General features: G+C 41.7%; 1 long non-coding RNA gene across 1 annotated transcript; it reads left to right on the forward strand.

Moving 5' to 3' along the window:
* Positions 1-563: 563 nt before the first annotated feature.
* Positions 564-23,088, forward strand: LOC146991421 (uncharacterized). Its single transcript, XR_015037095.1, has 4 exons — positions 564-777; positions 6,848-6,918; positions 19,874-20,010; positions 22,853-23,088. It is a non-coding gene; the product is annotated as an uncharacterized LOC146991421 (long non-coding RNA).
* The last annotated feature ends 807 nt before the right edge of the window (positions 23,089-23,895 follow it).

Below are 23,895 nucleotides of genomic sequence, written 5' to 3' on the forward strand. Positions count from 1 at the left end.
CACACACACACACACACACACATAGGCATACACACAAACACACATTTCTCCACTCTGTCCTTTTACTTCATGGTCATACATGCAGCCATAAGCATTACGATTTAATGGTCACCTTATGAAAAAGGGAACAGAAAATATAGCCTAATGTGTGAATTAATGTCAGATTCTGTAATGGGTTGGGCCGGTCCCACTGCTTCCTCTCACTGTCAACATAGTAAATCTTTCATGAGCTTGTTATGAACTGAGAGTGTAGAAATGTGAACTTCAAATCATGACCGCTGGCAACCTTAAGGGTTTCTTTTTACAGGACACCTGGTCTGAGATTTGTACAACTTAGTTTAGCTACTTTCTGATTGATAATTAAATAATTTTAAGTAAACACATGCTAACGTTATAGAAGCGTTTGTCTGGGGTTTCTTCTTTCTTTTTAACGGAAAACCTCTACATTAAACATCTCATTGCATTTTCTGAAAGATCCTCAGGTGGAATTGATTTTACTTTAATTAGGAGAGTCAGCGGCGCGTGCGCAGTAACGGTTGAGTTCTCAAACCGTGAACTGAGAGCGCGCGAAGGAGCGGGACGGAAGTTTTGCTAATGTTCTTCATTTCGGGTGAAATAACGATGGATGTATTGGAAATAACCCACCGCAGGGAGCAAGCCGCTTATCACATGTCTAAACCTCGAGTTGTTGTGCGTGTTCGTGACACCTCTGTTGAAAATGACGAACTGACGCACCTGGCCTGAGCTGGAGCCGCAGCAGTAGCTATTAGCTAACAGGTGAGTTTCTGGTCAGTCATTATAAGTACACTACGATTTACACCATGTCACACATAAAGCTCCTCAGAGCTGCGTCCACGCTCAAACTGCTCCAAGCCGGTCATCTTGCCCCCAGTGTAGGACCAAATAGACAGCATCTTTGGTAGGACCCGTCCTCTATCTCCAGGGAGACTTGGCCTTTCCTTGACAGCTAAAGATACAGAGATGGCACTGTTTGCTGGCTTCATGTTATACACCGCCTGTCATCTTTTCAGGAGGTTTTGTAGGTATGATGTACCTGGACCCAACCCAGACTACATTCAAAGTGTCCCACAGTAGCTACCTTCTGGAGCAGAATACTATCTACCTCCCTGTATCAGATGCCACAGACAGTGTCTCACTCATTATGGAGATGTGTGCTGGAAGAACAGGGATTTGAGAGGGTCTTTTGAAATTTTAAATAAAGAGTAATTCTTGATATTTGGCTGGATTTGGATGATGAGGAGATGGTTCTCCACGGAGGATCAGTAATTAACGGTGTAGTACAGGGGTTCTCAACCAATCTCACTCTGGGACCCACATTTTCCCATGGTCACGACCCACTTTTATAGAATTCAAACCAAGATTATTTTTTTTAAAGCCTTTAAAAACTCGTTTTGCTCTTTATTGAGCAAAGTGCATTTCAGAGCACATGAATGAAACTGAGGAGGACCATGACAACTGCATACGGAAGTGAATAAAAAAATATAAAACTGCACAAAATGGAGACCAACAAAACGATATATTTGACTTCTAATGCATCTCTGCATTCAGAGCATATTCACAAAAGTGAATAAATATCAAATTGCACAAAATAAAGACGCACAAAACAAGATATTTTCACTGCATTCAGGCCACATTAATAAGAAACTGATATCTTTGCATTCAGAGCAAATAATAAGAAACTGAGGAGGACCATTACAACTGCATGTGTTCACGTGAGGCGTGCCTTTCAATATACCGTAAGTTATTTTTCAAAATAAAAGACATGTCCAACATCAGATGTGCATTAAATATTATTTACTTTTTTGACCAGCTGTCCGCGACCCATCCAGAACAGGTCCGTGACCCACTTTTGGGTCCCAACCCACCAGTTGAGAACCACTGGTGTAGTAAATTAAACTTGTGATTGAAAAGTGAGGATATGTATGTTGGATGATGCACTAGAACAACATGACAACCAATGCAATAATGAGGTAACGTTATTAAGTTGACACTAACCTAATATGTGCAGGAAAAAAATAAATAAAATCAGCTTCTGCTTTAAACAGGTGAGATTGTCATATTTGACAAAAGTACAGTGAAAGGTTTTATATTAAAATTAATTTCCAAGCAATGACATTAAGTACGAATTCAAAAGAAACTTTACACTGTTAATGAGCTGTGATCAGACAAAGTTACTTTTCATATTTCATAACATTCAGAATAGAATAATATCACACAGATGATATGGAATGCAATTTATACTCTTATATAAGATTTACACTGAATCTGGTACAGATTTAATGTAAGACTAGCGGCGTTCTAGAGCGCAGCTAATGGGGATCCTAACAAATAAAATAAAATAAAAATAAATACCCTGTCAAAACCTTGCACCAAATCAAATGCTTATATTACTGTATGTACATGCACAAGTTTCCATTTTCAGCTTTCTGACGGACCACATGCAATGATATGGTAATGAAGTACAAGCTTAGAGTCAGGAGAAATGTGAAATGTTCAGGCGTGCTGGACGAAATCAGATCTTTTATTCTAGTAGCCTACCAAAATACAAATGTACAATGTATCAAAGGTTGAGCCCCCATGCAGAAATACAGAAAACGCCCCATTTGAAAGTGTTAAATAATGCATAGAATTATTTACACTAATGCAAGTAGACATTTACTATTATCCATCACTCAATAATGACTTATACAAATAAAACTTCAATAATAGTGATTTTCCGACTCAAACAGAAACAGCTGTGTAACTGTAAAAGCTTTGACTAAGATAATAGAAAAGAAGCTGTGTGATCCATTTGGATGCAAGATGAGAGTCTCCTGGATGCCTGCTGCATCGTTTAAGATAAGATACCTCATTATACATGCATGTACTGTACATTGAAATTAAGATGCACAGTCAGGGTGTGGAAAGAATAAGAATAAATAAAATAAACAATGTGCATCACTCACACATCAGCATCCATTCACTGACCACACAGCAAAACACACATAGTACCAATGTATGGTTGCTTCTTTCTTCAGTGTGGTGATGCCTGTGGGGTAAAAACTCTTCAACATGTGGTGTGTGTTTTAATGGCTCTATATTTTCTGCCAGATGGCAAAAGTTCAAAAAGATGTTGGGAAGGGTCCTTGACGATGCTGTGACTTCTGTAGACAGCGCGAGGTGAAGATGTCGTTCAGGGCTGGTAGTTGAGAGTAGGCCATGTTTAATGCAGTTTTGCATAATTCTCTGCAGAATGTGGCAGCGGTAATCAGACACAAGTAGGTGCTGTGATAGGTCAGATCTGGAGGCCCTGAGGTGGCAGCAGTCATGCCCCATCCCCTCCTGGCTTCTGCCCCCCAGTGGCCTGGGGAGACATGGCAGGACACATTTTTAATGTCTGTGCACAGCTGAAGTATTTTCATCCAAACAAACACACTGTACCTTTTTATGGAAATAAATAAATGGCAGAGAGAAAGACAGTCAGAGGCGATTTTAGACTCTGCTGGGCCCTTAGGGATTACATAGTAAGGTGTGTGTGAGTGAAAGTGTCAAGACGTGTTTATTCCCACAGCTGCATCTTCACTTTGACAGGTAACTCTGCAGGTGGGTGACATTTTGCCCTCGGGCTTTCATCTAGTTACTTCTGACTACAAGCACGGAGGTGTTATGTACTATGTGGATTCCAACCTAAAGGTCACATTGTGTCTCAGTGACAAATAGATCCTCACCTTATATAAAGCAGTCCCAGTCTAAACACAGACCGACCAATTATCTCTGTCAGGTTTAGTTCTTTTTATTACATAAACACTATTCAAACAGGTGGCACATTCAGACACAACACCAGGAGTACACTGTTGGAGATGGAAACTGAAGACAATGTTTAATCAAATCAGAAAAATATTTATGTGTGACACTAAATTTAAGTTTACTATAATCATCATTGTTTATATTTAATGAACATTATACATCAATTTCTTCTGTTATTCCCTCATTGATAATTCCAAAGTTAAAGTTAAAAAAAGAGCTATTCAGTGATCAATAAATCATGAATGCTTAATAATGTCGGCCTACTCATTCTGTTTTTATTCCTTTCTGCAGTTTTCGATTACTTACAGCAGTATGAAGTAGACTTACACAAGTCAATAGACAAACTGTTTAGAGAACCACTTTTAGTAATAGATCATTATCAGACCTGTGTCTTGTTTGCTTTGTTCCATTCAGGGGCTAAACCGATACAATTGTTGCAAATACCATGCGCGAGCCATATGTTCTCTCATTGGTCAGATATCTCACCTGGAAGGAGGAGGAGGTTACCCAGGAAAAACAACAGGTAGAAATCGAGGTCTCAACGGACCGGAAATGAAAATCCAGCTTTGTAAATGGTCACACCTGGTAACTCTTTTTATGAACTAGTCATTTGGTGGTTCTTTTCAGTTTAAAAAAAGTTGCCTTCCTAATCCTTTTTGGTTTGATTTAGACCATTACTAATCTGCAAATGTAATAAGTCAGTAGGCTAGTTAAAGGTATCAGTGTTGTAAGAGTGGTCCACTGTGCAGTGGGGCCACGTGCTGCCTGTGGATGCTCATTTTAATCCCTAACAGTTGATGGTTAGTAGATAAATGTTTGTTAGATGAAGGCCATGGCATGCTGCTGCCGCAAGGGGGAGGCAGAGAGAAGTGGATGTGGATGGGAGGGAGTGGTTTGGAGAAGAAAACATGGTTCCTACTGAGTGAGGGAAGAGCGAGGAGGACTGAGAGGCAACACTTTGATTTCTGAACACAAGCCCCAAGCACCACTGTCTTTCATCAGACTGTCATGCTGTTTCCTTGGCTCCTTCCCAGCTCCTGATTGTCCTGCCTGTGTGTACTGGGCAGCAGAAACAAGGCTAATCAATGGCCCCCACCCCTCTACACCCAGCACTCGCTTTTTTATCTAGTGGTGATTATTGACTAGATCTGAAGGATTTTTTAAGACTTCCACTGAATCAATTTCCTCTCCTGGAAGACGTTTTTGGCTCCATCAGGGTCCAAAACCCCAGCCCTCCCTCCTGTTGCCGGGAAACCACTGTAGTGATTTGTGTGTTGTCAGAGTGCATTATAGACAGTGACATAGAGAGAGAGAAACCTTGGCTGGAGAAAGAGGGAAGACAGAGAGAGAGGGAAAAGGGGTTTCAACAAGAAAACAATTTTACATGCAAATCTTCTCGGGCTCCGTCCTTCTTTCTTGTACAGTTTCTCTCCCAACACACACACACACTGCACACTAGAGCTCAATTAATATGCTTTGATTCCCTCTGTCCTCTCTCACTCCCTCTCCCCTGCCTTCTTTCCACTGGCATGATAACTGGGTTGAGTTTTAGCTTTTTGGATTAAAGGGATTGAAGAATGTGTTTGGTAGAGAAAAAAAACAGTTGTGGAGAATATTTGATGTTTAATTGATGAGAGTTTGTATGTCAGAGTGAGGCTGGTTATTTACTGTCATCTTAAATATCTGGCTGTGAAAAGCATTTCTGTCCATAGCATAAAAATAACAATTGCAATAGTGTTTTTTTTTCCTAGAAAAAATTACTTATCGTTTTTTTGTGTGTGTTATGCTACATTTATATGAATAATAATAAGTCTGTTACATGTTTTTGAAACAGATGCTAAAGTACAAAAACTGAACACTCCATGTTCATTTTGCGTGTGTGCTGTTTTGTGGACAAGACTGCAGGTTAATGAGAAGACACATGCACGCATCACAAGCCCTTACATCAAAACGTGTAAGATTTTACAACATTTACGCTTCAGGTTTAATTACATAATAATCAGTTTATAATCATTTTGCCTGCCTGCCAGTAAACTCTTTTCTGTCTCTGTCAACCTACGGCCACAGTCCACACACACAGGTGTTTCTACTTATTTGGCGGTGTGTGTGTGTGTGTGTGTGTGTGTGTGTGTGTGTGTGTGTGCACTGTGCAGGCCTGTCCATGCCTGTGTCTGAAATGACTTCTTTTTTCTATTCACTCATTTCCTGTTATCTCATTTCAGTGTCTCAATTGTGAAAAGACCTTTGTACAGGCAACATGTTGACCTGTTGTAGGACTACTACTAAGAACATTAGCAATGACTGTGCTTGTTAAGCCGTGACAGTGACAGGGAGGCAGCATGAACACCAGGACACTGGGACTGCGCTGCAAAATCTTTCCAAGAATTTTTGTCTTATTTCTTGTAAAATGTCTCATTTCTAGTCAAAACGAATCTCTTATTCTCTTTCCACTTAAAATAAGACTCACCACCTAAAAATGAACTTGTTTTTATTTCATCATTTTCACTTGTTTCAAATGAATTTTCACTTGAAATAAGTAGAAAAATCTGCCAGTGAAAGCAAGTTTTTTGTGCTTGTAATAAGAGAGAAAAAGTTGCTCCACTATCAGATTTTTCTACTTATTTCAAGTGAAAATATGCTTGAAAGGAGTAAAAAAAAGTGTCTAAAAACAAGCTACTTTTTAATGTGACGAGTCTTATTTTAAGTATGAGATTGTTTTGACTAGAAATAAGACAAATATTCTTGGTAAGATATTTGAGTTTTTGCAGTGTGAAGCAGCCAGACACAACTTACTTTGATCATTCACACCTGTGCTTCTTCTTCTAATTCTGTGAATGTTCCTGTTTAATGCCTCACTCAGTACTTGTACACAGTGTAACAAAAAGATGTGTCCATTTAATGTGCATCAGATGTGCGTTTAATTTCATGATCATGTGAATCCTCCAGGTTTCTTCACTATAGCTGTGACTATAGTTCTTCTGACTGTAATGGTCTTGTATGTATCTGACCTTCTCTCTCTCTCTCTCTCTCTCTCTCTCAGTGCAGAGCGGTGACCCTCTGATGACCCAGCATAGCGTCAAACATGTCACACAGGAGTGGCTGCAAACTTGTGTGAGTCTCTCTCTCCAGGCAAGTCACGTGTCTGTCTCTCTCACACACGCACACCCAGAGCTCACCTACCTGTCTGTCTACCGGTATGGGTTAGGCCCTCATGGGAACTCAACAGTTTCCCAGTACACAACTAAAGTATCAGCAGCTAATCCACTGTCTGTCATCAGTGTGTTCTGTTCTTGAACCCTGAAAGACATGTACTGTACACAGCCTAGTGGCTCTGACACCAAATCTATGTAAGTCTATGTAATCTATATGAATATTCATATAAAGAACAAAGCACTGAGGTAAAACATTAATTTACTTTTTAGAGTAATATTATACACTGTACTGAGGTGGCAAGTTTCCACTAGAATAACTAGACTAGTCACAGCATGACACATTATGTATACTGTAAGGCTTAGGTAAAGACATGAGACATGCACTCAAAACCTAAATACACAAGAAAACTCAGCAGAGGGGAAGAAAATATTCCACTAAAGTAACTAAACAACTAACAAAAACTGCATTTAAAAAACAGAACTGAGACAGTTGAAGATGTTTGTGAAGAAACAAACAGCTGCTGTTTTGATGTTTGCTGTATTTCCTGATTTGTGGTCTATCTCTGTTAACACGCTTCTTTCTCTTTTTCTCATCCTGTGTAAAATGGATTATCAGAGGAGGGTATTATTGTTGGAATTGAAATTGCAAGATAATTGTGCTGTTTCAATTTTGTAAATGAACTTGTTGTATTAGCAGTAGTGGAAATGTGTACATAATTCATCACCTAGGAAGGTGCAAATTGGATCGTAGCTTTGATACCTGAGCTAAAACACAGACGGCAGTTTTTCTGGTGTTAAAACAGCTATTAGCATAGTTTACCATTATTACCACTGGTATGAATGTTGTATGAATGAATAATGGTTTGTGTAACACACTTTTGGTGCACTGAAAAGCACAATATAAATCCATTATTATTATTACAAGCCATTATTATTATAATCATCATTATTATTATTATTATTATTATTATTATTATTATTATTATTATTAACAATCTTATTATAAATAATCAGGAACAGCCATTATAGTTTATAAAAGTGAAAGGTGGACCTATCAGCATGTCACAAAAATATAGTCAGATCCAGACAGATAGTATAGTGTGACTGTGGGCTTGCTGTCTGTTCACTGCACAGTAAATAACATTCCAGGACACAGACAAATGCTAATTAATTAACAAACCAAATTTTAAATGTTAGAATAATGTTCTGGGTACACGGTACCTGATACATACAATATGTGATATTGTTAGTAACAGTGAGGTAAGTCTTTTATTTTAATGTCTATACGATTTTCATGTAATGTGCATTTCATGAACACACATTTTCACTCCTGTCACCCTGCTCCCTCCCTCCTTCCCTCCCTCCCTCACCCATTATTTTCTTCCTGTTCCTTCTCTGGCTGCCTGGTTGAGGCTGTGAGTGCAGCCATTGTGCCTAGAGGTCAGACGCCTCTTTAACACAGAGATCCCACTATACTGTCCTTCAGAAGACCTCTCATTATTCCAGCTTTGCTTGTTTACATCGGACCAAACAAAGCCGTGACGACACCACCCCAGTGTGTGTTTTTCAGACACCATGTCGGCTCTCCTCCTTATTACCAGAACAACGGCGCTACGTTATTCCTTGTTTATACCTTTAGTACAGAACAGGGAGGTGGAACAACATTCCAGCCGGCTGTGTGAACGGGGCTGGAGATGCACAGTGCCAGGGTCAGAGGCACTGTGGTCATGACTGGGCCTGATAAAGCTGTTATGAAAATAAGGAATAAGGGAGAGACGGTACTGAGGGAAGAGGAGTGGGCGCAGTGGAGAGAGAGATGACAGAAACAGAGCAATAGCCAAAAATACAATTTCGTAGAACTCTCTGGAGCAAAAGAAGACTACGGGCTCTATTTTCCTGGCGCAACTCAGGGGGGCGCAGCGAGGCTACCAGTGTTATTTTCCTCCACTGCAACAACGTGTGCAGCGGATTTGATAAATTGGCAGACTGCTGTGCGCCAAGATGGGAGTGGTCGCGCAGCAGGGGGAGGTGTCGACAGATTCACCTTGACGCAGTGACAATTTGTTTCCAATAGACCGCGCCGAGAGTGCGCTGAAAGCTCGCCAGCTCTAACCTGGTCTACTCTCAGCGCAAGGCGCAGCGCAGCCAGCGCAGTGGTAATTTGACTGCCCAGCTCGCAGTGCGCACACGTCACCAAGACCTCACAGGCAGGTTTCCACAGTTCCAGGCACATTTAAATGCAATTAATAATCACAATAATCCCTATTTATTGTAACTATCTGAATCAGCACATACACGTATCGATTGTCCCGTCACACTGATGACAGATCAAAGGCTGTCGGCATGCGTAATGGAAACTCAGCCTGACTGAATTAACAGAGATGAAACCGCATCGTCACGCGACCATAACAAATAAAACTGAAAACAAATAAACTATCATCTCTCACAGCAAACCACAATCAGCCTCGGCATCAGATAGTGAGCAGATATTCACATCTCCCATCTCAGGTAAATTCTAAAGAAAAAAGAAAAAGACGCTCCGTGATGCCTCCTTTACGCACAGCTGTTTGTTTATGTTGTGATCTGTGCACACGGGTTTAAATATAGGTTACTAAATATGAGTGTCTTTATTAATGGAAAAGGTGTGTGTGTGTGTGTGTGTGTTTTTTTTTACTGGGCAACAGCTCTCAATATGTCAGAGCAAACCTGGATAACATCATAACCTCCTCCCTCCCAGACTACTTTTGCATCAAAAGCCTGTGAGGTCTGTTCGCGCGACCATATATTCGGACACTGCGAGCTTGGACCGGACCAGAACATCACTTTCCTCCCGTCTCACTTGCTGTGAGAGATGATAGTTTATTTGTTTTCAGTTTTATTTGTTATGGTCGCGTGACGATGCGGCCCGCTAATAAATCAATAAGTAAATAAATAAATATAGCGGATCATCGCAGCGGCACAGTGTGTAGTGTCAACACAGCAGCGACATGCAGTCATCCACCCTCACAGTCCTGCTCTTGAGACATCCACGGCTGCTTTTTTGTCCCAGTCCCTCCCTGGTTTCATCTCTGTTAATTCAGTCAGGCTGAGTTTCCATTACGCATGCTGACAGCCTTTGATCTGTCATCAGTGTGACGGGACAATCGATATAGATATACGTGTATGTGCTGATTCAGATAGTTACAATAAATAGGGGTTATTGTGATTATTAATTGCATTTACATGTGCCTGGAACTGTGGAAACCTGCCTGTGAGGTCTTGGTGATGTGTGCGCACTGCGAGCTGGGCAGTCAATTGCCTCCCTCTTCATCTGTGAAATCAAACTTGCGCCTCGCGTGCGCAGAGGATTTAAAGGTGAGGAGAGGAGCTCATTTGATTGGTGAAGATCTGACTCGGCTGTGTCAAACCCACTCCATGCCTTCTCTCCTCCCTCTATGCCACTTGCGCCGGTGGGAGGGAAGTATAGGTGGGATGCGCTTCGCCGTGCAATGAAGGAAAATTGCAAACTGCTCCTGGACACGCCCTGTTGGCGAAGCGAAGGCGAAGCGCAGGGCAGATCCGCTGCGCCTGCGCTAGTTTACGAAAATAGAGCCCTTGAAGGGATAGTTCAACATTTTGGAAAATTTTGGAATTGGCTTGAATGCAGTCTCTGCATTTGCCTCGAAAACAACTCAGTCTTGTAATGTTCCGTTATTATCTCATAGCGTGGTGAATGTGCAGGTCACAACTTGTCCACAAGAGCAGTTTGTAGTTGTTGGATTGTGTATTTGATGAGTTTGATGAGGGAAACCAAGAAATCCCATGAGCCTCCGTAGCTCTGAGCAGCTCGGGGCTCTGCTCCGCCGTTCTAAAAACAGCTTGCACCGACAATCAAAGCTTACAAACTTACTACTATGACTTTAGGGATTATGGCAATGGGCCAATTTGCCAAAATGTCAAACTATCCCTTTAATCAAAATGTATGCAGTCATGGGTTGTTGAAATACAGGAAAGATGTTGAGGTTAGACTAGACTGAGTCAGAAACTGCCATGAATGGCAGGATCTGTTGGTCATGAAAACCTGAAATTAATAAATTGTGACATAAAAATGTGAAACACATTTGATGTATGCAAGTCTGATGGAGTAAGTGCAGTAAATAATACAGTTCAAAAGACAATGAGACATTCAGGACTTTATATTATATTACCTTTACTGTCATTCACTGAAAAAAGTGTTGCTATGTAATCTCATATTTTCACGCTCACACTTTCTTATTCAATAACAAGGAAGTGCAGGTGTGTGCGCAGCTCACACACACAGTAGGAGTATAGTAGCACCGTGTTGTTGATCATCCACACAGCAGACAGAGCTGCTCCTCTGACTCTGGCCTGGTCATTTCCACCACTGACACTGACCCCACCACCTCGGTGACCAATGAAAACAAATCTTCCAGGTTACTGGTGCAAGGCCCCATCAATGCACACATGCCCTGCACCAAGACAACCAAACAGGACATCTCTTATTTGTATGCGTGTACAGACATGTGGTTGAGTGTAGGGTTGTTTTTATTGGTGTGCACGTGCAGGCTGATACGCACTGGATTGCACTGTAATGCAGCTGATGTCTTCAGAAAGTCTTTATATTCAGTAAAGACATGATGTCAGTGTGATTATGACATCTTTTTGTTTACTAGCCATCTCCACTGAATCACTAATGTGTTGGTCTTAAGCTCTCTCAGGTCTATAAACGGAGCCTTGGCTAGAATAACCACTATCTATTAGCTGACCTGCTGTCACCCAGCCAGAAGACAATCAATAGCCCCTGATAATGATGTCATTTACTCACAGTAACCCGCAGATAACGATGAGACTGGAGGTCTCCTGTTATTACCTCATTTCATGTGTTTTGTCTCATGGCAGGGCTTGAACATCCCTCTTTGTAGCATGTAGAGGAGTCGGTTACAGGATCATCCTGGACTGAACCCTTCACAAAGACTTGTAAAGCGAGTGGAAGCATCTCATGGACGAGTCTTGTTGAGTTTATTAATTAACAACAGCAATTACAGGCTTATTGAGCTCACAGACCAACTGAGGTCAGATCCTGGATATTTGGATTTTATTATGATATAAAATAGAAATGCTAATAATAATGTAAATGCTAATAATAATGTGGTATCTTATATCAACCACATGTTTTCTTTTTTTTTAAGTATATATTTTTTGGCTTTTTCACCTTTTAATTTAAAGCACAGTCACAGGGGGCAGCTGCTCTGCCAACATTTGTCTTGTCCACACGTCAAAAATAAATACAGCGTTTTTAAAAATATTCACTGTGGCTGGGGTTTTTAAAAAATCTCTGTTTTAAGGCGTTTTCAATACGTTTGCGTGTGTACAGACCCCCCAAACCGGATGAAAAAGCGGCGTTTATCAAAAAAACGTTTTTGTGTGGATAGGGCCTGAGCTAAACACCGCCCCCAACCACATGTTTTCTTGCATGCACATAGTGTGCAGCAATTTACTCAGGAGAACAGTAAATATGATTCCTTAAACTGGACTTAGAGATGAGACATACAGTTAACAGGCTGCAGTTATAATGGAGGTTCTTAAAGCTACTGTTAAAATAAAGAACTGGAGGAGAGAGTGATCGAAGTCTTTGTCCACATTACTGACATTATTCTTGCCTGTCCAGGGATACTGCCTGGACCATCTGAGGTTTAGATACAGCTTGGGCTGAACTGATTTTAGGTACTGTAAATTTTACAACATGGGCTTAGTTTGTTGGTCTTGATTGATGGCTTCAGGTGTGATATGTATAATTTTTTATTAATTCAGCTAAACAGAATCAAAGATAAAGGAGTGTTAACTTTACAATCTTGGCCACTGTCACCGCAACAGAATTTCTGTGATCAATAAACCCTCTGATATATTATTTCAGCTCTGCATATATTAGTTTAACATTCATCTGTTTAGGCCTAAGATTGATTTATAATCATAGCTGTGATTAGGCCTGTCACAGTTATTACATAACCGCCTGATCGCAATTATTTCAGCTGACCGCAACAATTTTGCATAATCGTTAAAATAGTTTCCATTTATCTGTATAAATCAGCTGGGTGAAACTTATATTATACTACATATTTCATCACGATTCCCTCCAGTTTTCTACTGTTTGAGGTTTTTGTCTGCTCCTCTTTTAATGACACCATGAAAGTTGCGACCTTTCTTCTGTTTAATGAAACGTGAGTGGAGCCACAAACTGTTGATCTGGAGGAGCTACATTTCTAATATTCATCGCATTTCGTTGAACATCTATTGACAGAAATGTAATTTTTATTTATATGTTCCAATGTTTAAAGCCAATTTTCTTCATCTTCTTCATAAGGTGTGTATTAAACTATAGGCTTATAATGGCCTAAAATTATCAGACAATTCAATCGTTAATGACAATTATTTGTGTGGCAATTATTGTCAACTAAAATGTCATGATTGTGACAGTCCTACTGCAGTGATTGACAGAAAAGATCCTGTGGTGTCTTTATATGAAGGGAGTTTTTATTTGGAGGACTTGTCTGTTGCCTGTTCAGACCAAGTCAGGAAGAAATGTATCAGTGTGCACAATGGTGGTGTATACACTCTGTGTGTGTGTGTGTGTGTGTGTGTGTGTGTGTGTGTGTGTGTGTGTGTGTGTGTGTGTGTGTGTGTGTGTGTGTGTGCAGTTGTTGTAAATTCATGCTGAGGTGGTTTGAGCCTCAGGTTGATCCACGGTTCATCTGACAAGAAGCACAGGGAGTCAAAACCTGCCTCCAGCCAACTGCCCCCCTGTACACGCTCTCACACACACACACACACACACACACACACACACACACACTTTCTCCCCTCCATCCCGGCTCCTTCGTTTACTACCTGCACACAGCCTTCCCCCACCAGCCCCCACTCCTCCTCCCCTCCCTCCAGGATGCGAGTAAAGACAGCCTGGCTGAAGTGGATGTCGGGGAGAATTAGATGCTAGCAGACAATTTGATTTCTCAGTCTTCAAGGCTTCCTTCTCCTCCACACACACCAGCAGCCGAGGGTTTGATGCATGCAGACGGCAGACAAGCAGTTCTGGGAGCAGGAGGAGACACAGATAGAAACAGACAGAGAGAGAAGCAGCTCAAGTCATGGAGTGATAAAGACAAAAAGAGATTGAAGGTGCAAGACGGTGGTAGAATTAAAGTGAGCAGTTTAAAACGTAAAGGACCAGGTAATCAAGAAGAAAATAACAATGAAAAGAAGAAAGGAGAGCAGGGAAAGACAAAGCAGGTGAAAGGCTGTGTCAGTGGGAGAGAAACAAAGGAAGACAATAGGAGAGGCCATCAAGGCAGCCACTTAATAGTCCACCCACTCGCTGCTGTCCAAATGGGCAGATTGACGCCTGTTAGCTCTTTTAATAGCTCCCATAATGGACCAGTGTTTAGGTGGGCGGCGGGGAAGGGAGCCATCCTGTCCAAAGTAACTCAATTCCTGGGTTCTGTTCTCCTGTTTCAGCCCCTTTCAGCTCATCAGCAGCCGGCAGCAGACCCCCTGCTCTTACAGATAGATTTACTAACCTACAGAGAACTCTGGGAACATAAATTATAGCCAAAGTGGCAGACCTTCTGGTGGTAAAGCACATTTTGTGCATTACGAACATATCATGTGTGTGTGCGTCGCTTTGGGAAGGTCTGTGTGTACGTACGGTGTACACACGATACTTTGTGTATGTGCTTTACTATCAGTGGATATGGAAGTGACGGGCTACAGTATTATTGTATTTAGAAATCTAAACCTCGAACACTCAGTCACCTGCTGGTGTGTCAGTCATCACACACACAAACACACGCTGTGCAGACAAATATTCAGAACCTCTGGCCCCGATGTTGAGTTTCCTTTGAACACAGATCCCCAAAGAAATATAGGCTAACACTTTATAATAAGTACACACTATTAAGCATTAGTTAAGCATTAATACATACTGAATTCTTCATTTATAACACATGAATACTCATTAGTATGTAGTTTATAAATACAGTTAGTGCGTATCAATGATGAGTAAAAGATTTTAAACTGTGTTTATAAACTACATACTAATGAGTATTCATGTGTTATAAATGATGAATTCAGTATTTAACGCTTAACTAATGCTTAATAGTGTGTACATATTATAAAGTGTTACCGTGGTGATCTTTTCATTTCATGTAAGTTTGAGTTTTAGGAAGCTGATGAAGAAAATACTGTTACATAGTGTTGAATAAGACCATTTTATCAGAGTTCAACTTCAGGGGCACTGGGTTTTATTCTTAGATTTAAATGGGTGAAGGTTGTGGGCCTTACTAACTTTATATTCACATATTATACACTTTTAACTGCATTAATATATTATATATATTCAAAAATACTGTGACAGTAATAGAGCCAGATTGACCCTGAATATGCTCCTCGGTTGATTTGGAAATGATTCATGACGTTTAACTGGAAGAATGCTTTACAGCTGTTTGGCGTTGTGACATTTGATAATGTATTACTATTATTATTATTATTATTATTATTATTATTATTATTATCTATGTGTGTGGAGTTGCAACACTCTGGCAATAAAAAAACAAACAAACAAACAATAGCAATCGCATAATACAATGATCTACTATTACTTTCAGACACTTGGTCCACCTTCACAGCAGCATTCAGTACGTTTACATGACACTTGAAAGAAAACTAATTATTGCCTTAATCAGACTATGACTGGACAACTGGAGAGCATGTAAACATGTTAGTCCGACTAATATCGGAGTTCTCCATCTCTGATTAAAACACCCAGATAATGCAATTGGAAATCAATTTTCTTCAGCATGTATTCAACTTAATCGGACTGAAGCTGGATAATGCATGTGTGCACGCTCCACAACAGTACAACACAAAGTGTAGCAGAGAAGCAAGTGCATTTCACACAGTGCGACCAGCGAGAGGGGGGCGTATTTACCCGCTGAAATGACGAATATCGCCGCCTGAGGAGGAGGATATGTCAGTTATTCGATTTTCTCTGTTGCATGTAAACTGGGACAAGGACAGAAGTCTGATTAGACGCCGAAATCGAATTTTCAGCATATCTCGATTAAGCTGTGCATGTAAACGTATTGACTGTGGTCGCATGTCGGCCTCTCCGCTGGTTTACAGCCCCTGTTAGTTGGAGAACACCCCCCACCACTGCAGGCGGAGCTGCTCCGTCAGCTGCACACCGACTGTGGCTGTGGGCATTGGGAACTCTACATCTGCTGCAGTTGTGGGCAGCCGGCCACGCCATGAACACATCCACACTAACTTGTTAAATGTTCCGCGTTTGTGCCCTGCCCCCCCAACCCAGCGGCTACACTGTGCATGTCTCCAACACCCCCACCCTCTCATCTCTCCACCATCCCATCCTCCCCCCCAGATGCAGGTTGCCAGATCGTAGTAAGCCCATGCAGGGCGGTGGGGGTCTGCGATGTTGGCTGCAGCCCGCTGCCACGCTGGGCCTTGTTATTATCTCCAGATGACATCAGCATGAGCAGCAGATGCCTTTTTGGCCACAGGGGCCGAACACAGAGAGACGGAAAGTGTGTGTGTGTGTGTGTGTGTGTGTGTGTGTGGGCACGTGTGGGTGGGTGGATGTCTCCTTGCATGCTGTTCACGAGGGGATCAAGCTATTTATTACCTCCCCATTTATCAGACCATCTCCCTCACTCAGCTGAGAAGGAGTGTGTGTGTGTTTCATTCCAAAACGACCGTTTTTCCAAACGATGATAATGTAATCATGCAAAGACACACACACACACGGAGATGAGCCATTTAATAATAGTAATCTTTATCTATTTACTGTGGCAGTGATGTTCACATACGCACGTGAAAAATGACATGATAATTAGTCTCATGAATAATTATGATGATACTAATTGATAACAAGAGTGGCGGTGATATCAGTGAGGGAAACGTAGTCGTTGTCAAAAAGGAATGAATGATGCAATCAGTGACAGTGTGAATACATGAGTAACCTAACTGTAATTTACACTGAGGAGACTGCAGTTAATGATGGTGGTCAGGTTCGTTATGTAGGTCAGCTGATGTGCATGTGTGGCCACCTGTGTTTGTGTGTGTGTGTGTGTGTGTGTGTACTTGTACAGCTATACATGTGAGGACCAGTTTGAGTTTTAAACCATCAGAGTGGGGACCTTTTGGGAAAGTGAGGACATTTTGGCTGGTTCTCACTTTTTCAGACCGAGGGTTAAGACTTTATAATAACTAGGTTATTATAATTAGGTTTGAGTTAGGTTAAAAGTACTGGTTAAGGTTAGGCATTTGTTTTGGATGGTTAAGGTTAGGGTTAGGGGCTAGGGAATACATTATTACCCCTTTCCCACTGGCCAAAAAACCCATTTAAATCCACTAACAATCGGCTTTTCGTGGCAGTGGGAAAGGCGCACTGACCCGTGTCAAACGACGGGGGTTAAAATCGCCTTCAATCGGCTCGGCTCTGATCGGCTTGCAGTGGGAACGCCAGACCCGGGTCAACCCGGCTCATTTTGGTCAATGGGAAAGGGGCCATATGCCGATTATTAGCGGGTCGACCCGCGTTTAAAAAAACCTGCATCGACCCGCTAATTTTAGTGGGAAAGTGGCATATGTCAATGAGTGTCCTCACAAAGATAGCCATACAAACGTGTGTGTTCTGCACTGCTGAGAGTTGCTGTTTTATTTATCCCTGTGTTTTCTTTGAGGGATGGGCTGAGAGATGAACCTCAGGGAAGGAAATCAGAGCAGCGGCACTGGCACACAATTTAGATTAAAGTGGCCACATCTCACCAGATTTAGCAAGTGTTTTGCAGTATGTAGGTGAGTGTGTGTCTGGCAGCGTGTGTGTGTGTGGCTGTTAACCTGAGGCAGCAGGCAGTGCAGCCGTTGCTGTCTATCACCTCCAGTTATTTTACACTCTTCTTTCCCCGCAGATTATTATATACAGTCTATCCCCGCTCAGCTCCCACCAATTTAATGGAGGGAAAAAGACGGGCGTCAGGAAATGATATTTCTAATCAGACTGCAGCAAAGGGCCCCTTTTATTAAAGTGGGGGTGCTGTCTCTTTCTGTCTCCCTGTCTGTGTTCAGAGCCATCTACGGGCTGATAATGGCTTCGGCCAACCTTGTGTCATCATATTAAAGCTCTGAACGCCCCCACCCCCCTCCCCCCTCACACTCTCTCTTCGGCTGCTCCCTCTCTGTACAATCCCCCCATATTCTTCCAGCTTCAGTCTTTTCTAGTGAAAATAGACACTTTTGTTGTTCTTTCTTTTATTGCCAGATACCGGTGTGTATTATAGCTTTGAAAAAATATTGAATTCCCCCGAGTTGTCAGGGCCAGGCAGTCGCACCTCATAAAAGCAGCCGAGGATTTGTAAAGCGGTAATGTGCCGGTGATCTAATGCACTGTGGCAGGTGGATGATGTGGCAGAGCAAACACAGCATAATATACGCTGCTGTTAGTATAGTGGTTGAAATGGAATGGAATTCATATTTTAGTATTTTACTTGGTGTGAAAATTTGTATTGTAATTGAACGCTTATGAAGAAGTGATTGTACATGTAACACCCAATGAGTTCAGGTAATTGGTTTTATGTCATTTATTTTTTTATCATTGGTTTATGGCACTATGACAAAAACTTAAATTAAAGAATCTTTTTTCTATTAGATTTTCTCTTCAAGGTTTTGGTCTTTGTCTCCTCCTGCCATTTAAATATATCAACATTGCACTGTAGGTGAGTATACTGTAGTTGTTAACAAAGAGCTGGACTCAATCATCTTCACGACAAGAAAATAGATTTGTAAAATCAAAAAGGAAAAAAAGGTTCTCCGGCCACAAAAAACACTCTCTGAGCCAGTTTTAAAAACCCTCCTGCTAAATCTGTTACAGCTTTGGATGAAAAGGAGTCAGTCTAACAAGGACATCATAATTACTCTCTTTAACAAAACCTTTTATAATGCATTGAAATATTTCTGCTGAACCAAACAACCTTCCTCCGTCCCTGGCTCTGCATTAAACCTGCAGAAATATAAAGTGTGACAAACTCAAGGTAGCCAGTAGTCAAAACGGTGCAGCACGAGTCCAAAGGTTCGATTCTTTTAGTCACATTCCACGGCGACGATGGCTTGTTTGTTTGAAAAGCTGGTGATAAAACTGGGATTTCCACAGCGGCTCAGTCTGTACTTTGCGCTTTGGAAAGCAATGATGACACACGGGGTAAACTGTTGAGCAGCTGATGGACTGATGGCCTTACCCTGATGTTGTAATCACGTAGTAACACCCAGTAATTGCCTTGTATTGCTTTCCTGTTTACATCAACACTGCATTTAAATGGTTATAATAAAGGTGAAAGGAAAATTGGACTCACTCATCAGGGCACTTCATCAAAAAGAGATCGGAGATGTTATTTCAATAGTGTGTGAGCCAGATTAAAAGCAGTCAAAAGCAGGTTGTTTTTACTATGTTAGTGGTTACACACACACACACGCACACACACATGCAGAAGCACACAAAGAAAGTGTCTGGAAGTGAAGCTGGTTTCAGTCATAACTGTGAATGTAGACGGCCTCTGAGCAGGCAGAGACTAAACAGTTGCTCTGGGTTGCATCAGTTGTGTTTTTCTAACTCCGCGCCATATCATCACAGTGCTTCTAAATCAAACTAAAGTCCTAATTACAGACCACTGATGACTACTTGGGAGTTGTGCCTGGGAAAGAGGAGAGGATGCTGACAAGCTGCTGAACCGACCCACTGTCAGCCTGTTTGGTTGGTCTCTGTCCTTACCTTTCCCCTCCTCCTTCTTTATTGTTAAGCTGCAGAGCTAGTCATAACCCCCCCCCCACCGTTGGCTTCTCTCGCCCTTCAGACGCTGCTTTCATCTGGACGCCCCCGCACTGTCCTGGAAGTTGACCGGTGACCACAGGTGACACAGGCTCAGCTCTGAAAAAACCACCGGTATGTTGTCACCCAAACTCAGACACCACCTCCAGGCTTCAGCTCAAGGTAAACAAGAATGTCGCCAACACACACACACACACTGTCCACATGCATACACAAATACACAGCCCACAGTCACGCCTGCAGTCTGCTGACATGTCCAGAAAGCTCATAAATTAGGGTTTTTGTGACATGCTCTGACATACACACACATATGGATACTGAGCAAACATGTCATCCCAATTCATTCACACACAGACACTCACTCACACGCTCGATCCCTGCAGCATATTTATATTTACTAAACAGTTCATAATGGCTGCTGAATACACGGCCCATCACTCCATCTTAATCCCTGTGGTATTTAGAGCATGTGACAAGTGCACACAGTGACAGAGCCATCCAGCCTGGACTCACAGGGTGTGGTTTTGAATTGTTTTTTTCTTTTCTTTTTTTGCTAAGTCAACAAACATGCTCTTTGCAAGTAGCTGCATTTAGTGTGTCACATTGTTTTTTTGGACGCTCACCAGTTGTTTCTAAGTGAAGAACGTATCTGTGCCAACCTGATGGAAACAAATGTCACAAAGAGTTCACCAGCAAACTGATGCATGGATTGAGTGTGAAACATTACATTTCATAACAGTATAAGCAATATGAAATAACAATATAAAACAAATATTATAAAATACATCAAGTTTACTGTTATGCAGACCGATGCACGTCCTTGCGAGCTCTGTACATTTCTCTGTACATCTTCTGCAGCTCAACTGGGCCTGCCCTCGTAGCTATTCATTGAGCTTCGTTACTGCATTAAGGTGGTTCGAATGCCATAAAAGACAATGGCTTTGAGTCAATGGCCTTGCCTGTGCAGCCACAGCTGAGGCAGCCAATTTAATAGGTATTGATGCCAGGTTTTAGCCACATTTTCCCACCACGCTTAAAAGCCCATGTTCCACTGATTAGCTAATTAAAACCTAGAGCGAGGGCTATTGATTCAGGGGAAGGGCAGTTGGGGGAGGCATCTGTCCCTCAGCTTGAGATGGCCCTGGTACTCTCACACACACACACACAAACGTTCACACACCTCCACTGTCAGGGCCTAAAAGGCTTTTTACACTTCACTAGATCTATATATTGGTTTTAAGTTGAAGTTACCACTTATTCTTTGTAATAACCAGTTGAGTACTGTACGTGATATTGCTGTGTGTGTGTGTGTGTGTGTGTGTGTGTGTGTGTGTGTGTGTCTGAAGGAGAGAGGAGTGCTACATTCGATCCCTCCTCTCTCCCTGCCTCTCAGTAATGGTGGGTATTTATATCCAGAGCTATCAGACACCTGATGGCGGCAGATTACAGGCTTGTAGCTGGGCAGGTAGCTATAGAGGTGTCAGCCCTCTCTTTTACAGAATCAAGACTCTTTCCCCTTTTCTGCCACCTCACATTACAGCTAATACCATGATATCACCAGACCTGGGTGAGACAAGCTGATTTTTCCAGAAAAAGGGCAGATCTAGATAAATACAGGTTAAAAATCACAGAGGCGACGGGTCACAATGTGGGAGAACGGATCCCAACAACACAAGAGTGATGATGAACTGAATTGACAGTAATTGACTAAATAAGACGTGTGAAATAGCAGCAATGGATGTTATTTAATTTAAAAACACTTAGTAAAAGTGTTCATTAATTTCTGTTAATGATTTAAATACTGTAGAATTGGCCCTATTAAAATGATTAATTTTCAGATATGTAATTTGAGTTGTATGTGTTGGTATTTTTCTCTTTTATTTAGTTTTCCTCGCATTCCAAAAAAAAATGAAAGGGAAATAAAATCATCAGTCAGTTCTGTTTCAGCTGCTCTGTCAGTTGGAAAAAAACCCAACAAAAACAAAATAAAAATAGAAATGCCAGTTTTATAATTATTTATTTATTTATTTGTTTATTTGATTGGGACAGTGCACATTAATGGGCATAAGAACATGTGAATATGCCGAATTATAGCAGGATGCTAGTTTCCGTCCGTAGTCCCAATAACATGAAAACAGTTCAAAACACATAATAAAAAAAGTAGACAACACAAAAGGCAACAATAACAATGAAAAACACATTGAGAGGCACATTACTTTTTCTCTTCATTGGATAATGAAGTATACAAATATTCGCGGACATAAAATCGATCAAAATCGAAGCTTCGACGGCTGGGGTGTGCGCGATCGTAACGTCTGACCAGGGGGGGGGGGTGTAACGTCTGACCGCGATTGTAGCGGAAATAATGAAAGTAATGGCAAATAAACACTGCATATCAACAAAATCAGGCAGGTTTCCAGGATGCCAAGTAGCCTACTCATTTTTATGTAACAATTGCCGATGAGAACCGGTGTCAAAAAGGAAAACTTCATGACTTCATGATCGATTACTATGGCAACTAACAAAGCTTCGAAGCTTTGATTTTTTGGGGTCAGCCCTAGTTATGAAACAATGCGAGGATTTATTGAATTTATGTAAGAAAATTTTAACATCTCATGTAACTCATACCTTATGTAAACAAGACATGAGCAAAGGAAATCAGTGTGTTGGAGCCCCTGCCTGCATAACAGCATGGGGTCAGCTGGGGCTGATGAATGGTGAATATTTCATTGGCACAGTTAAGTTATACACACACACACACACACACACACACATACACACGTACACACACTCACCTGTGGAAAGTAGAGCACCATAATCTGACTACGGTATTTCATAACCAGCTCATTCCTCATGTTTCTGACCAGCAGCACTGTACAGTAACAGCCTCCATGTGCTGATGCATCATGACTCCGTCCAACAACATGTGTGTGTGGAGACGGTGTGTGTTTGAAGGTGTGGTACATGCGCCGCCGCCTCACATTTCCTCCTCTGTATTCATTAGCCTCGCGCTCGTCTCTCTGGGGATGGAGGATTAGGCCGAGGAGGGAAATTAATGCTTTCTGGGTAGACGGCGTTCTCCCTGCCTGCAGCAGGAGGTCCATTGTCTGGTTTGATATCCGCGCAGGACACGGGACATCTGATCTGGCAGCCCTGACACACACGACACAGCCGTTAGCACAGGGGAACTGGAGAGGAAGCTCAAACATGTTGACAGGAAGCGCAGCCAATTCCATCTGGGGACTAACTGTTCGATTGTAGCAGTGAAATTGCACTTGTGTGTGTTTGAAAAGTGCTTGTGGTGTGAGTCATTAAAAACATGTCGAGGATTGAGTTTCCTCAAGTGAAGAGAAGTCAGCAGTTAAGTTTTTATTGGGCTACTTTAGTTGGAGAGCAAACAAAGGGAAGTAGTTTGACTTGTGGAATATGGCGGGGAATTGATTAGCATTAAAAGCCTGTACAAAGACCAGGCAGCTCTTTGCTGCTCCGCTCTTGGACAGGAGGAGACGAGTACAAATTTTGATGCAATCAATGGCGGTGAGCAAAAATGCAAAGAGGTTTTCATAATGCATTAGCAGCTTCTTGTATTATTCTGCCTCATTACTGAATAATGCTACATCAGGAAATAGATTTTTTTCCCCGTAATAATAAAAAAAAAATCTCTAGGACAAAATAAATTGCTAAAATGGCAGCATTAAGCTTCAGAGGACAGAGCGTGTCTTTCAGCACGCCGCCCCCTTCCCCTCTCTCCTCCGTCCGCAAAATCCATCAAGGGAATTTAAGTAGCTGTTAATTACTTCCCCCGTCCCTATTGAAGAGGGGGAGAGAGAAATCAAGAGAGAGGGAGACTTTAAAAGAGCTAAAGCTTCACGATGGTGCAAATCCTCTCTGCCTAACAAAACCAAATCAATCTATACCCCTCTGCCATCCGCAGACCACTCAACACTCACACATACACACGTGGGAAGATGATCCTGTAAATCTGTGGTCTCTGGGGGCTGTTTGAGTGCTACTCCAGGGGTTTTTGGGGAGGGGGTGACCATGGGG

This window comes from Trachurus japonicus, chromosome 1 (genome assembly GCF_045865225.1).
Source record: "Trachurus japonicus isolate A0001 chromosome 1, Traja_1.0".
NCBI classification, from domain to species: Eukaryota; Metazoa; Chordata; class Actinopteri; order Carangiformes; family Carangidae; genus Trachurus; species Trachurus japonicus.